This window comes from Haliaeetus leucocephalus, unplaced genomic scaffold (genome assembly GCF_000737465.1).
Source record: "Haliaeetus leucocephalus isolate CR32 unplaced genomic scaffold, Haliaeetus_leucocephalus-4.0 Scaffold151, whole genome shotgun sequence".
Taxonomy (NCBI): Eukaryota; Metazoa; Chordata; class Aves; order Accipitriformes; family Accipitridae; genus Haliaeetus; species Haliaeetus leucocephalus.
In genome coordinates, this window is record NW_010972587.1 from 4,941,363 (window position 1) to 4,954,157 (window position 12,795).

The window sequence follows — 12,795 nt, forward strand, 5'->3', positions numbered from 1 at the left end:
GAGACAATACCACACACAAGAAAACACTGTCCCATTACTGCCATCTTAGGTCCAATGGTTCAGGAGACACCAACTACCAAGAATAATTCAATGGCCCAGGAAGCATGGAAACCACTGCTTTAGAGTCCCCATTTTAGCTGCTGTCCAGTAAGCTGAACAAATTCAAGTTTTCTTCAAGAAGTTCAACTCCTTATAATGAATTCCAACGAGAATTTTAGTCAAAGTTTTGGAGGTGTGTGTTCAAGAGAAAAAAATGAAAATTGCATTTCATCTGTCCAAAGCATGTAACACAAGAGCACAATGCCAGTAAGATCAGAACATTAACAGTCAATATGAAGAGACATGTTAGAATCTAAACCTCAGAATTTAACACCTCCATTCTACGTAAATATGATCAAAACATTTTCTGGTGTCATTAACTAGTTTCCAAGAATTACATGGAAGGAAATAGCTGATGTCTCTATTTAGGACCACAGCTTTACAGTGCTAATGAAGTATTTAGGGGACTGCACGTAATCAAAAATGTTCAATTCCCTAGTATGCTGAAAAACTAGAGAACCAACTACTTGTCCATCTATTTCAGAAAAATAGTATGGTATTTGCTATTAAATAGAATGGCAGCACTTCTGTAAACCAAAGGACATCTAACAATTCAGTAAGAAATCAAGGAGTTCCAGTAACATTTTTGACTAATTTTAAGTTTCTTGAAATCCAGACACATTTGCTTGTCTTGTGACTTCAGGTTTACACATGGATGCAAGCTGTCTTTATAACAATTCCAAATAGTCTCCCTTTGGATACCATTCTCAAAAGACAGCATGGACTAAAGACCTACAGAAACTGAGAACATACTACAATTATACAGAGACATCTAAATGTGAGGTGTTTCTTGAGTGACATATTTCTGATTTGCAAAAGATTTTATCCATGCAAAATATACAACTTTTTCCTTATGCATGTCCTCTTGTTCTTCATGTAGGACCTTTTCAGGGAGACTGGTAGAATCACTGTGCAAAAGAATACCAGATGCACAGTTCACCTGCCTTTCACACATTTTTATGCAAGTGTGACAATCACATTCACAAACTATTATTGCTCCTTGCAGAGATCAACATTTCCTCTCTCTGTTCTCCCCGTCAAATACACAGCTTCACTTTCCATAAAACTAGAGGCAGTTCTTTCAACAAAGGTGTGACCAGTGACAACACAAATGCTGTGGTCTCACCAAGCCAGTGGGCTAGATGAAACAGTAGCTGAAACACCTCAGATACAGGTTTGCTGAAAGAGACCAACTTCTACAGTTCATTTAAACATTTTTTTCTAAATGAGGACATGAGATTGGCTATGACCAAGTCATGCCTAAAAACTTTAAGAAGTATCTATCCCACCTCCAACACTAGCCATTAGTAGATGCTTAAAAAAAAAAAAAAAGCAATGACATGGCAAGAATTCCCCCAAAAACTCTTCTAGCTTTCAATCATATTCAGAAAAAAAAAAGCTGGCTCAGGAAGTACCTGGCTCAGGTATTTGACAATGTCATAATAAATTTTTATTTCATAAACTAGCCCTCATCTTCCCTGAAACCATGCAGGTAAGCTGATGTTATCACTTAAGTAGCAACGTGCTAAAATCCTGTTTGTGAGTTGCAGCATTCAGCTCAGAGATCATAACTAAGTCAGATTTTTCTACACTGGGCAATAGTGTAGCAGAGAAAGTTTCACCAGCAATCTCTGTTCCTGAATTCCTCAGCGGGCCCTTGTCTTCACCATTCTGAACAACTACTTGTCATCAGCAATCTTCAACCTTTCACTGTTCACCCCTCTTTCCAAGATCACATATGACTGTGCTGAAGGCATTCATCTCATTACAGCACCCTGTGGAAGTCCAGCATCTGCCTGCCTCTCTCCTCATTGCAAGGGACAGTTACTCACCCTCTGCTTCCTGGCTTTTAAAGAGTCCATGCAAGCACTGTATGTTTTCCAACTATGGCCCAGTTTACTCAAAGACTTTGAATAACACTCTTTAAAGATTTTTTTGGAAATTAAAATAGACTGTATCAAGCAGCTGTCAACTTCAGAGCCTCCCTCCAGTGTGTTCCTATTTGCCTCATCCCATTTTTCCTATTCTCCTTGCATCAGTCTTTTTCGTGTCTCATCCTTTGATCTTCCCTCCACTTTTTATACAACTCAGTATCAGAACATTTGCAGTTGGAAGAGTTCTTCTGCAAACTGAGGAGATACTACTGTTTGTCATGACACTGTCATCTGCCAGCTCTAGACAACAGTTCTTTTATGAGGAGGCTACAAGGCAGTATGCCAACAGAACTACATTGGCAGACATTTAGACTAATCTGCACAACCCACTAGCATGGATATATAGCTGCATCACATTCAGTTTATTGTCATTTACTTAACCATAAGCTTCTCTGCAACACAGTTCTACTGGTAAAAAAAAAGGTAGAGGCAGAAAAGCACTGAGAAAATGCATTCCTTAAGAGCAAACAGCCTCCGCTATTTTTGCACAATGCCTAATAGAAGGTCCCAGTCTCGTATCCAGAGCTTCAGATACAGTATGTACCACAATCAGTAACACTAAAATACATCACTGCGGTATTTATTTTGCAGTATATCCCCAAAACTAAATCTTTGTATATAGTACTCACACCACTCAGCTTTCCACATGAAAGAATCAGCCACCCTTCCCAGTTTGTTTCCTAGGTGCATTTAGGACTGTGAACAGCTGCTGCTCCTTGGCACATGAGCAGCAAGAAGCATTCACTGGTATCACTCAAAGTAGTTCCTGGGAGATACCAGTTGTCAGTGCAGCATTATAACAAACCTGGCTACAGCTGGTGTGTTACTTCAAGCCTCAGTGTCTAGGTGATTGCTTTGGACTGAGATACTACTGAAAATCTAGGCCTCCTGACTGCAAGAAAAGGCTTATGAGTACCAATAAAGGGTAGCCTCCTCCCTGTTCAAAAGCCAGCAGGCAAATAACCTCCTTATTCACTAAATATTTTATTTCCCTGTTACTTACAAACAGCTACAGCCAGTAGCATTGCATTATGGTCAAATAGAGGTGCCCAGAGGCTTCACTTACAATGTTTTGCTGCTCACTGTAAAAATATGCAGAGGAAAAGAAATAGTTCTCTTATCTTTGCAGGGCTTTAAAGAGAACGTATAGGAAGTTCATACTACAAAAAGGAAGCAAAAGCACAGAAAAGCAAGCTACAGTGAAAGTTTTCTAGAGGCTGAAGTTTAAAACCTCTTTCATACAGGTAGCTTAAGCTTGACCACAAGCCTGCCTGCCATCACAAGAATCATGTTCTTTTTCGAAACGGAAAGGTTAGGAGACTGGTAATCCAGGACAAGCTTAGCTGCAGTTTTGAATGCATCCTGCAGAACTACTAAAAACTAGCAGAACTCCCTTAAAAACTTAGATCTACTCAAAACAGTATGAAAATTTGCTATTTTCATGATGTTTAAAGGACACTTCACTTCTTTAATCCATCATGGTTTTTAAGAAATGTAGTTTGATACATGTAGAAACTAATAATGATATTGTCATGTGTTCATCCTCAAGTTACCCATTAGTAAGCTTTCAGTTTTCAGGGGTTATTGTTTCTTCACTAAGTAATTTTGCTCAAGTGAAGACAGAAGCACGAACTGTAAATATTCAGCCCTTCCCAGACTTTCCTTTTTTTCCCCAGTCTGCCTTTATCCACACAGAAACCAATCTGAGTTTGCACAGCAGCACCAGCCACGTTACAGCTAGGACACAAACGCTCTGGTGAGAAGCCTTTCCTTTTTGAAGGTCAGCTTTACATGTCCCAAGTAAGCATGACAGTATTAGATTACCCTGACATCCACTCAGCCTCAGGAAGACAGGTCACAGCGAGGTGAATTAGGAGTCAGCCGAGGAGGCAAGGCATTTCTGAGACACAGTTCCTCCAGCAAAACAACAGCTTTTTTTTTTTTTTTTTTTTTTTTGCACAAGCCCTAAGGCTGGCAGGCCACCAACAGATCTCAGCTGTTCAGCATCTCTGTGGATACCGTACCACACAGGGTACCCACTCCCTTTTCAGGAAACACCATTTCCCCTCCTCTAGGGAAATTGCTCACACAATTAGCTTGCAATAGCAAGTAGAAGAAATTTCTCAAGTAGTTCAAGGGACACAAATGGGCTTTTTGAGGATATTGGACCCAAGCTACAGCCAAGCCTTGTTTACTCACATCTTTAAAAGAGATCTACCCTTTTGCCCAAACTAATTTCCTTAGTAGTCAATAATTCAGAGCACTGCAAATAAGTCAGCCTGTCCATAGAATAGCATATCAGCCTCTTCATGTCTCTGGCAAGCCTTGGGCAACTGAGAGCAATACATTAACAGAAAATACCTAAACCAAATGAACCCTAGGTGGGATTAAGAAGCTGCAACGTAAGGTAATAAACTAAGTGGACTAAGTCAGATGTCAGTGAAGAAAAAGAGAGATCCAGCTGGAGGACAGCTAGTTGTATAAAAAAAAATATCAGGATTAAGTCCTGTAAGCTATTTGCAATGCATGCAGAAACCAAAGGTGCCAGACAAATGACATCATACCAGCCAAGTTCAGCTCTCACTACAGACTGGGAAACTCGAGAGCAATATATTCACTGAAAGTTACTTCAAACTGATGTTCTTGCCTAGCATTCCAGGAGGGCAACTCGTAACATTTTTCTTTACATAATCAGCACCAAAAAAGAAAACACAAATTAAAATAGTAGTGTAGGTCCATCAAAAGATGCTCTTTGACTGTAGCTGTTCAAAATAATTGTTTGGGGTTGTTTGCTCAAAACCACTAAGAGAGGTTTATAACTTTAAAGAACTCACATGCTCTGCATAGTACAGTTTCATTTACATGTCAGAACTGGGTGAATTGTTTAAAAAGTGCACAGTACGTGGCACAGAGTTACACACTTCAAATTTTTTGGTACTAAGACCTAAAAAACCATATCAATCATTTCACAACTGTTAGTAGAAGCTATGGTACCAACCACCAGGTAGGAAAATTGTTACATGAGAAAGGATCACACAGTTCAGTAGTAACTAAGAGAGCATGTAGCTCCTCTTCAAAAAAAAAGTAATTGAATCATGTATCAGATTAAAAAATGCCATTTCAAAAGGGAATCAAGCAGAAGACCAAGTGTTTCCTTTTTACTTCTGTGATCAAATTCATGAAACATCTACTATCATTAGCATGGAAATTAGTCCTGAAACAAGGGGATATTGCGCCTATCATTAACATGGCAGATAAGCAACATGTTACAAACAGATTATATCATTCATATTATGGAAAAATATGCCTTCTTAGGAAAGCTGAAGGTCAAAAAAAAAAAACCCCCAAACCAATCTCAATTAAGTAAGCAGGGTAGTCCTATGCCAGAACATCAAGATACCACATCTATTCAATGAAAGACATTATCAGACACTGAACTCTCCAGAGAGAATTTCCTTTTATTAGTGCCTCAAAGTCCTTCTGTTAACAAAAGATTTCTGAATGTTAATGTAGAAGAGCAAAAAATTGACTAATTTAAATTTTCAAATCTCGAGTAGATAATTAAGACCGTCTGCCCAAACACAAGCACAGAAAACAAGTGTATGAGATAGTACTAATATAAAGGCTATCAAGGTCTGATAAAGAGACTAAGGAGCTAATGGTCAATGGAAGCAAGGAATCCACATTCCTCAGTACAGTAACAAGAAGGTGCCACAGGACCCTTGCAGTAACTCAAATCCCTCTGTTTTGTTGCAATTTATTGTGCAAGCACCAACTCATCCACTATGTCCAAAAGACAGGCACAGTCAACAGCGGAAATACTAACTGGCATGGTGATATATGGGAATCTTTAGCAGAAGCTCGAGTAAGGTCTTCTGGACCAAGCAGAGAAGGATTAAAAAATGCAGATGAGTAGTGGTGTTTCACAAAACACACTCAAGAACTTTTAGCTACACGCAAGTGCTAAATTGACCAAGACAGGAAGCACTCACATCACCACAAGGGAAATACGTCCCCTTCATAAAGGGAACACCAAGCTTCGCTGCTGAACAATGTTCCAGTGAGCTAAAGCCAATGTAACTGGCAAATGCTGCTGGAAAAGCTTATCGTGGTTCTTTCTTAGCTATGCATACCCCCTTCTTTTCATCAGCAATGTCTGAACGGCTGTAAAGTTAAAAAAAGTGCTAGGTATTCCTTTGGACAGGGCTAGACCTGCAGTTGCATGAGTAACAACAGGGTCAAGAGATGGAGGCTGCCACAGGCACGTACCTTTTGTAGCAGCTCATGAGTAGAGTTAGGCAAGTTTGAAGTTACTGTGCAACTGTATGCTACAACATCTTACCTTGTGATAACATGGCAAAATTCAGAAACTGGCTGTAGAGAATAAAAACACTAAATCACGACAATGCTGAAACAACACAACACAATTAATTGAAACTGTCTGCTCTCTCCCCTTCAAGTGGTATATTTTGCTTTTCCCAGTAATTCCTGAGGTATAAACACCAACTTCAGCCATTTGCCAATGCAACTATTTCACTAGTGCTTGCAGGCCTCTGTACAATACATGTTATGGCATGAAAACCCAGATTTTCCACATTTCAACTTTAAAGTGGTCTACAACTTGCATAAGAACATCAGTTACATGATGGGAAAAATTTAAATTCTTCAAAACAAAACAGAGTGATCATATCTAGAACTCAGTTACTAGTAACTGCAGGGTTCGCTTTCATTCATGTGGAAACACTTTTTAGAGCTTTTCCCTTAACTGATTTTTAAATCAGGAAATGAAGATTCAGTCAACACTGAACTCCTCTATTTTTGTAGCATTTTTATTGAATTTAGGTAGTCCCTGTTTACTCTTGCAGCAAAAAAAGACAGTCTCCATACAGAGAAGGAAATGAACTACAAAATTACAATTTATAATCAGGACTGAATTATACCTGCATGTTTGTCTCTGCTACTGATCCGAGCTCCCTGATCATGTTCTAAAAATAGGGTAATTAACACACAATGTGGCCTTTGTTCTGGATGCCAAGATTCTGTAGCAGAAAACCTACCAATTTCTATTTAGAACAGTCTTTCATTATCAGAAAAGTAATACAGAAGTTTAAATTCAATCGGAAAAACCTAAACAAGGATTTTTTTTATTTTCTTTTTAAACAAACTAATCAGTATAGTTCGTTGCAGTTTCTCCTTTCCATCACTGATAATGGGAAAACAGCAGCCATCCTGAAGGGCTGAAATCAAAATCTTCATATACAAAAAGATATTTAAAACTTCTTAAGAGAGTATTTGTCTACACAGTTCATGTTGGTACAAGTATTCAGGTTTTTTTAAAAGTGTCAAAGTAATATAAAAACCGCTTCAGGTAGCAGGCTGCATTTTAGCAGTTTAAAAGACCAACTTTTGCATGCCACAACACCAAACAAAGGAATGGAGAGTGTCAGTTGACTGCTGAGATTGTCACATAATCAAACACAACCATACTGGCAGTTACACTGTTATCTGCAAGACTCACACTGCAGCATTAAAGTTTTTATCCAATGTGACTTAAAAATCATCTAAACATACTTATCTGAAAAGAAAATTTAAAGAACACCGAAAAAACACGTACAGGTTTCAAAAGCATGTTTTTTGCTGGAACATCTGATAAATGTAACATTGTAAACTCATTCACTCCCCAAGAAGCCACTGAAATTCCTAAAATATACTTAGCAACTTTTTTGTTAGCTTTAGTTCAATATTTTTTCCATGGAAACAAAGCGATTACTAAACTGTAAACCTTAGAACATCCAGTTTTCAACTAACAAGCTAGCATTCACTAAAAAAGAACACAGCAACAATCTAACTTTGACACATTTTGGAGGCTGTTGGGGTGAGATGTTGGTAGTAAGACCCAACAGAAGTATACACATGGTTATGGTTTCAGTATGTCACTTTCAAATGACTACAGGTGCAGAGATTAAAAAGCACTTGTAAACATATACTACACCTACTGAGAAAAACTTGAGCCAAGGAACTTGAGCCTTATTTACAAAGTGATCTTCACAAACATTTTCTTGTGAATTTCACTCAATCATGCTTTTGGCACCAGTAGAAGTATCTGATGCCTCCATAACAGTGAAGGTGATAAAAGAATCAAGAGGCCATATCATGAAGATCTCACAAAAATAGCGAGCATGTTTCTGATGATGCTACCTTGCACATACAAGGAACACAATAAAGCACTTATACGAGCTCATACTTAACCATCCCAGGTCAAGATGAGTAATTTCCAAAACTGAAGTATCACAGAATTAAGAACTCCTTAAAAGGGTGATCCAAGCGAGGCAGAATAAATAGTACTAAAATCTAAAGTAACATATATTGAAAGAAGCAAACTAATTTAGATTTCAAAAGGTCTAAAAATTGCTGTTCAAAGACACAGATATAATTGCATGCAGCCCACTGAAGACTTCTACTCAACATGCAGAAGTAGTCAAGATGTGAAATGAACGCATGATGGCCAAAACACACAATGCAAAATATGATCATTATATACTTCAGTAATGTATCTTTAATAAAAATACTGTATTCATTGCTGAACATTGTGGAAGAGAGGAAATAAACCAGCTCAGGGCCTAGCAACATGAATACCTGAGGAACAGAAGCAGTTTAAATCTGAGATTAATGATATTTGAGATGTGAACAATGAGAAGTGACAGAAAAATACCTAAAAGCAAGTTCAAAAAGAACTGATTAAAAATTGGTTTGGATGTAAACAATTAATTCTTTTATTTCATGACTCCTCCTGTGTCCCTCCAACTTAACCTTTCAATACTTAAGCCAGGTTTTCAACTACAGCCAGAACTAAAAGGAAACTTTCCCAGACAGGCCAGTCATCCCACACAAAATGTGAAAGAACTGTCCCTCCTTCCTTTGAAACACCGCATATTAAACAACATCTAAAGTAGTGGACTGAACTAATCTTACTGCAGACAGTCAGAAAAGACAACAAGCATTTATGATTCTAACCTGGGTCTTAGAAGCCTAGGTGTTTTTCCCATTCCAGATTCCAGGCACCTGCTTAGTCAAATCTCTTAATCAGAATGTCCAACACTCAAAAATGAGAATAATTCTAGTATCTCTCAGGTTCTGGGTGAGGGTTTCTTCGCTGTTTGGTTTGGTTGTGATTTGGGGTGGGGGGGTGGTATTTTTTAAAGGATAAATGTCAAATCAGCAACTGAACACTCCATGGCTACAGCTACGTCCAGAAACTGAAGTTTTCATATCTAAAAAGTTGCTTTCACCTTTTGATCATCATGAGCTACTAAGGTCAAACTGGTAGTATTTTGTTCTAAACTCTACAAAGACCAGGTGAAACAGCTGATGTGCAGCTGCCTAGTCATTACCACAAGTTAAGCTTTGAACTGAAACATCACCATTGTAAATTATGTCTATGCAGAAGTACATTTAAGCACACATTCAGCCCCCAAATGCATCTGTATTTTCCAACACTAAAATCTAAACAGCTTTCCATCTAGGAAAGATCTCCAGTCTAACCTTTGACAGTAGTTAAGATGCAGATTGTGTTTTGGTAATATATAAGTTCATTTAAAAGATTAATCTTTAGGGAGAACATAAATTACATCGAATCTTAAATTATTTATATTTTAAAACTAAATACAAAATATGAAAAGTAAATTAGCAAAGTCATTTTTTTTTTTTAATGCAACTGAAGTTTTAGTCTGCAATGCATGTAGTCTTCCTGAAAACCTAAGGTCAAAGTTATCACTAAACACGAGGCCATATTCGTAATTAAGATTTTTCCCTTTGCATTAACTTTGTTGAGTGTAGGAGGTCCTCAAAAACCTCATGCATTGTTTCTAAATAGCTTAATTTTTCAGAGGGCCATCAAATGAATCCCCAAGCAACTTCTGCGATGCCTTCCAGGCATGTCTGGTTTTCTAGACAAAAACATTATGACACCAGGCCTACTCTCCAGATTAACAACATTAGGTGATGAGGAACTGCAGTAACCTCTGAGCTGAATGAGGATCAGCTAGACTGAATTAACTATAATTATAATCACTTTTGAGCTCACAGTAATTTACAAATGAAAACTGACCTAAAAGCATTAAACCCATCATCACAACTGTTCCTCGGATTAAACACCACTTGTACTGTTCTGCTCTACTATTTACTAGCTGCTTTCCTAATGATAAGTTAGATGGAATGCAGTTGCCCAGACCAGAAGCTAACTCAGAAGACTCCTCAGCTCTAGTAACATACAAGCGGCATTAAAAAGTCTTGTTTCTGTCTGCAAAGTACTGTCTTCTGTATAAGTGCCTACTAGTACCACACAAATACCACGGCACTATCATTTCATGGAAAAACCCAGAGCTGAAGTTCCGCTGAAGTTCCACTGAATGTACACACAAATGCAGAAACACGAATAGGCATTTAAAAAAGACCTGTATCTCCATTTTCTGCAATGTGTCTGATTTGTGAAGTTTCACAAAGAAATAAGACTCAGACCTTTAGTCTGAGATACAGCATGCTTGCAGCTGTGTCACAAGAACCTGAGGATGAACTGGGTTACAACCATATTAACAAAAAGGTGTAGATACCACAGACACATTCATTGATTACACCCATTGGTCTACTGGAACAAACTGTCTTTCACCAAAGGATTCAATGAAAAATCCAAAATAGAAGATGCTTGTCTTATTTCCCCTGAGATTTTTTTACTACTGAAATTCAAATCCTCAAGCTACTTCATTCCCCCAATGAATACAATCTCTGCCGCAATGAGTTAAGTTCTCCATGTTACAACTACTTCAATTTTTAGGAGCTAAGTGAATAACAGATTTATACAATGTGACTAACAGTACAGTAAGCCAAAGTTTCCTTGATGATCTGGAGTTCTGTACTAAAGGACACAGTCTCAGCCTGGAAAACTCAGGTCTCACTCAGGGCTGTGAAAACTCTGTTTACTAAGCTTCATAACATACATGCCACAATGCCTTGCTTTCAGTTTTACTTGTGCATGCATGTTCATTGTCAGTTATACAACAAGCTCAAAAAAAACCCAGACCACCCATTTCCAGGGTGCTCAGACAGATCACTATAATGAGTCCCCTGCCTGCTCCCATGAACAGTTTTTGAGTGAGGTAGGGGCTAAATGAAGCACAAGGGTGGCAAGAGCATTACTGTGCTGAACACACACAGCACTACAGCAGATCCAGCGCTTTTGGTGCTTCCTGTAACACAGGGCTGGCTGCACAGATGCAGCACACTACTTCTGCGCACTTCCAGCAGCCCCAACACTCACTTCCTAGTCCTGTGAATGTCAGAGAAGGACCAGGGACTCTGAAAACAGACAAATCTACCACCTGTGCACAAGACCCTCATTCTACAATCTTCCGTCCTCAGAAACCACAACACATGATATGCAAGACCTGTCACAAAACACAGAAAAAGTGAAGGGAAGGGAGATTGCTAATACATACCACTCTCACAGGAGTAAGTGGGCCACAAAAACAGAAGTTCATGTATCAATGGCCTATTCTAAGCACTTACATCAACGTTTCAGATACCTACCTGAAGCCCGAGTGGCCTAAACTTTTGGCTGGTACAGAGGCATCCAAATCACTCAAATTTCAATGTATGTAGATTTCAAATTCTACTCTGCCCTAACAATTAAGGTAATTTCTGGATCTACAAGAGACTGGAAGCTATTCAGCTTGCTTCAATCCAAGTACAGTGCTTTTCTCATTCTTTAAAGAGTGTACCATTGTAAAATGGGCACAACAGGAAAGCTACTAACAAGCTACTAACAAGCTACTAACAAGCTACTAACAAGCTACTAACAAGCTACTAACAAGCTACTAACAAGCTACTAACAAGCTACTAACAAGCTACACCATCTAGAGCTGTACACAGCCTCAGCTCTTCTCTCAAGTTTTATTTCAATGAAAATAATCAGGCACTGTCTCCTGCCTGATTAATATAACGTCCAGCAGCAGACGTTAAAACCCTGAAAGAGAGGGTGAGCTGAGGAATGCATTTGTCATACCTTGCACGCCCACTGCCCACTTCTCTTACCTTCCTCAAAGGGGTTAGAACATGAAATGTAAGCTTGTCGCTGTAGGGCTTCAAACACAAACGGACACACACACAACTGCAGTGTGCTCGGAAATAAACTGTGGAAGATGCCGATGTATTATTACTATGCCACAGCCACTTGAAAAAAGGCTTGTGTTCCCTTCTGCAAGCAAACAGGGAAGGTTTTGTATTAGATATTGAAAGCCTCACAGGTACTGGCAGTGTGAGTCTCCTGAACATCCAATATGGAGTAGATGGAATCTGTTTTATATGTAGCTAGGTCTAAATGAACGCTAAACACGAGCCAATACTCCCAGCTGTAGTTACTAGATCTTTCAGGTAGTTTCTTAACCTTCCTTGCTGACAGACCCATGCACCTCTTGTACCCGCTACTGTGGGCGATGAAGGCACCTCCAATCAGGCGGGGAGCGAAGGCGTCGTTCAGGCACCCAGAGAAGCGACATGTTGAACTCCAAAAAAAAAAACCCCAAAACAAACAAAAAAAACCCCCAAACCCCCCTCAAAACGCTCTTTCCTGAGGCAGGAAGCAAGAGCTGCCCGTCCCCTGGCTGGAGCTCTGGGTCCCCCTGCCAGCAGCCAGCAGCACAGCCTCGCCGCAGCCAGAACAAGGCGCGGGAGCCAGCACAAGGCCACAGCGCGCTGCCATACCCCCCCC